Genomic DNA, 4706 nt, shown 5'->3' with positions numbered 1-4706 from the left:
TTAGGTTGCCATATAGGTAACCAAATAAAAATAGTAGAGTTAATTACAAAGAAAATTAACTTTTTAAAATTCAGATCTATATTTAAGATCTATTCATGTTGTTTCATATGTATGTTTCTAATCTCTGCATAGTCCTTTGTAACTCTATCAGTAATAAGTCACCAGATCACCTCCAACTCCTGCCACCACAACCAACAGAGCAATGGGCATCCTCCTATACAATCCTTTAAGGTCCTCTGCATGCATTCTTTGGGGGTATATACTCAGGAGTGAGGTAAACTCAAATGGATTTGATACTGCCAGGTTACTCTCCATAATGGCTGTGCCAGTCTGTACCCTATCAGCAGTGCACAAGAGTTCCTCTACCTTCACATTTCTTTGAATGCTAACAACTATCCAACCTAATTCTTCACCAGATAAAGAGGCATCTTATTGTTATAATACATATCTCTCTGATAAGTTTGAGTATCTTTACACAGCTGTTGGACTTTTGGGTTTCTGTAAATTGCCTATTAATATTCCATTGTTTTTTCTCTTTGACATGTGATAACTACATATTTACGGGTTATATAGTAATATTTCATTACATGTATACATTGGGTAATGATGAAGTCAGGGTAATTAAGCATATCCACTATCTCATTTATGATGTGAACATTCAAAATAAAAATCCTCTCTTCTAGCTTTTTAAAAAATATGCAATATTTACCTTACAGTGCTACAGAACACTGGAACTTATTCCTCCTCTTCAGCTATAATTTTGTATCTGTTAAGGAACTTCTCCCTATCCTCCCCTCCCCACTACTCTGCCCATACTCTAAAAACCACAATAATACTCTCTATTTCTATGAGCTTTTGTTTGTTTGTTTGTTTCTACATATGAGAACATGTAGTATTTATCTTTTTCTGTCTTATTTAAGTTAACACACCCTCAAGATTCATCCACATTGCCACAAATTAAAGACAATTCTTTTTTTACGGCCAAATAGAATTTTATTGTGTGTATGTACACCACCTTATCCATTCATCTTTTGATGGACATTTCATATCCTGGCTATGCTTAATAGTGCTGCAATAGAGATGAAGGTGCAGGGATTTCTCTGATACACAGATTTCCTTTCTTCTAGCTAAATACCCAGTAGTGAGATTGCTGGATGGTAGAGTAATTCTCTTTTTAGTTTTTTGAGAAACTTCCATAACGTTTTCCATAGAGGTTAATTTGCCTTCCCTCCAACAGTGTACCTCTGCATCCTTGAGAGCACTTATTTTTTGTCTTTTGATAATAACCAATTATATCTCGAATGAGATATCTCATTGTAGTTTTGATTTGCATTTCTCTGATGATCAGTGATGTGGGGCATTTTTCATATACTTGATCATTTGGGTGTCTTCTAAGAAATGAGTTCAGATTCTTTGCCCATCTAAAAATCAGACTATTCGCAGCTTTTTTTTTTTTCTATTGAATTGAGTTCCTTGCATATTGGGAATATCGGTTCCTTGTCACAGTACTAATTTGTAAATATTTTATTGCATTCCACAGGTTGTCTCTTTACTTTGTTGTTTCATTTGCTGTGCCAAAGCCTCTTAGTTTTATATGGTCCCATTTGTCTATTTTTGTTTTTGCTTTAATCCACTTTGATTGGTTTTGATATACAGTGAGAGATAAGGGTTTAGTATCATTCTTCTGCATATGGATATCCAGTTTCCCCAGGATCACTAATTGAAGAGGGTCCTCTTTCCCCAGAGTTCTTGGCACCTTTGTCAAAAATCAGTTGGTTTTGAATATATAGATTTATTTTTTGGTTTTCTATTTGTCTATGTGTTTGTTTTTATGCAAGTACTATGCTGTTTTGGTTTCTGTAGCTTTGTTGTATACTTTAAATCAGGTAGTGTGACACCTCTACCTTTGTTATTTTTGCTCAGGATTCCACTGGCTACCTGGGGTCTTTTGTGATTCCACATGAATTTTAGAATTGTTTTCTCTATTTCTAAGAAGGATGACATTGGCATTTTGATAAGGATTGCATTAAATCTGTAGATTGCTTTGGGTTGGTAGTATAGTCATTTTAACATTAAATCTTCCAATGCACAAGCACGGGATGTCTCAATTTTTTTGTGGCCTCTTCAATTCCTTTCATCAGTGTTTTTTATAGTTTTCATTGTAGAGGTTGCTCATGCCCTTGATTAAATTCATCCCTAAGTGTTTTTCTTTTTCTTTTGCAGCTATTGTAAATAGGATTGCTTTCTTGATTTCTTTTTCAGCTAGTTCATTATTGGTTTATGGAAATGTCACTGATTTTGCATGTTGATTTTGCATCCCATAACTTTACTAAACTCATTTGTCAGTTCTAAGAGCTTTTGGAAGGTGTCTCTACATTTTTCTCTGTATTATAGAAGACCATGTTACCTACGAAGAGGGACAATTTGACTTTCTCATTTGCAACTTGGATGCCTTTTATCTCCTTCTCTTGCTTAACTGCTACAGCTAGGACTTCCAGTACTATGTTGAATAACAGTGGTGAATGTGAACATCTTGGTCTTGTTCCAGTTCTTAGAAGTAACGCTTTCAGTTTTTCCCCAGTTAGTTTGTCAGCTGTGGGCTTATCATCTATAGCTTTCATTGTGTTGAGATATGTTTCTTCTATACTCAGTTATTTAGTGTTTTGTCTATTTCTCTCCTAAGACTTGGGAAGCTTTCAGCTATTATTTCACTAAATAGGCGTTCTATGTTTTTCTACAATCTCTTTTCACTCCTGAATCCCTAAAATGCAAATCCTTGTTACTTGTGTCATGTAGACTTTCTTTATATATATTCTTTCTGCATGTCCAAATATGCTATTTCAAAAGACTTGTCTTCAAATTCAAAATTCTTTCTTCTGCTGGATCTAGTCTATTGTTGAAGCTCTCAATCACATTTTTCATATAATTCATTAAATTCCTCAATTCCAGGATTTCTTTTTTACTCTGTTGAATTTCTCACTCAGATCATAAGCTGCTTTTCTGCTTTCTTTGAATTGTCCATTTGTGCTCTCTTATATCTCACTGAATTTCCTTAAGATTATTTTGAATTCCTTTTATACATGAGCTTTCCTTTTCTTTGGGATCTGTTACTCAAGGAAATTATTGTGTCCGTTTACATGTGCCTGTTTCCTTGCTTTTTCATGTTGTTTCCCTCTGTTGTTATTTATGCATCTAGTGTAACTGGTGCTTTTCCCACTTTTATGGTGCAACTTCCACAGGGAAGGAGTTTTTCCTTACATTTATCTATACTGTCAATTGGGTAGGCTGCTTTGGCTTTCATTCTCGGTAGGCACAATAGTGTAGTCTCCATATATATATATATATACGTATATATATATATATATTAAACCATAATGATCAGTGGTGTCTGCTAGTTACTCAGTGTCTTAGGCTGCAGTTGTTTGTGGAGACTGTGGCGAGACATTGCTGGAGATAGGAATGCTGGACAAGCCAGCTCTTAGGTCTCAGAGGGGGCATGCTTCAGCACTGGTGATGGTGGCTGCAGATACCAGGTGAGTCAGTCCTTGGGACTCCTAGGCAATTGGTGCAGGCATGCAGCACCCTTGCCACTAGAGAGAGTGAGGTTGCTGGCAATGGTGGGCCCCAGGCAGATTAGTCCTTGGTCCATGGGCACCATGCATAGGTGTTAGTGGGAGCAAGCCCTGGGCAGGACAGTCCTTGGACTATGAATGGCATACCTGGGCAAGTGGCTCTCAGGCTCTGGGGAGTGCACATTTTGGCTAAGTTCTGGGAGCAGCCTTTTGGACGTTTTGGACTTTCTTTTCCCCAGGGTATAGTATGCTGACTGGGCTCAAGTGCTGAGAACAAGACTTTGCTGGAGTCCAGCTGGTGTTGTGATGCTACAACCCTCTCAGTGGATGTCAAAAGGGTCCCAGAAACTTGGAGATGCAAGGGCTATTGGGTCCCTGGACACAATATACTACAGTGTTGGTTCCCTCTCAAAATGGTACTGTCCTATAACAGCTTGGGTACCAGAGGGTCAGTGGGATACAGTGTGAATTCACTCCCTGAAACAGTACAGCTTCAAGAACTCCAGACAGCTTCCTATTCTGGGCTGAAGGCCTGTGAGGGCCAAGGGGCTTTCATGTAGATAAGATTGCAGGCATCTGTCATGGAAACATGAACTGCTGGGGATCTCCATTTATCTTTTCCCTAGATGAGGATACTTAGCTAAACGCTGATCCAAGTTGGGTGTTTTTTCCCCTCTCTCTGTTGCCATCTTGAGTTTCTGTGCCTTACGGTCCATGTCACTTCCTTGCTGAATTCCAGTGTTCTCCCTTAGACACTCTATTCAACATGTGGCTACCTGTTACATGGCTTTTTTTGGAGGTGAGTGCTGGACACCTTCAGTCAGCTATCTTGATGCCTCCAAATTTTATTTTTTAATCAAGATTCCTGGCTGTGGTGGTGAGCCTTCAAGATGGCTCACGATGATTATCATCTCATGGTATTTACACACTTCTGTAGTTCCCTCTCACATTGAATAAGCTGACCTCTGTAACCAATGGGATACTGAGGAAATTACATCATGTGAATTTTGAGGCTAGGTCATAAGAGATTGCAGCTTCTCCTTCACTCTCTTAGATAACTTGCTCTGGGAGGAACCTGCTGTCATGTCCTAAAAACAAGAAGCAGCCTTCTGGAAAGGTCCTCAAGATGAGAAG

Source organism: Callithrix jacchus, chromosome 15 (genome assembly GCF_049354715.1).
Source record: "Callithrix jacchus isolate 240 chromosome 15, calJac240_pri, whole genome shotgun sequence".
Lineage (NCBI taxonomy): Eukaryota > Metazoa > Chordata > Mammalia > Primates > Cebidae > Callithrix > Callithrix jacchus.
This window is presented reverse-complemented; position numbering follows the sequence as displayed.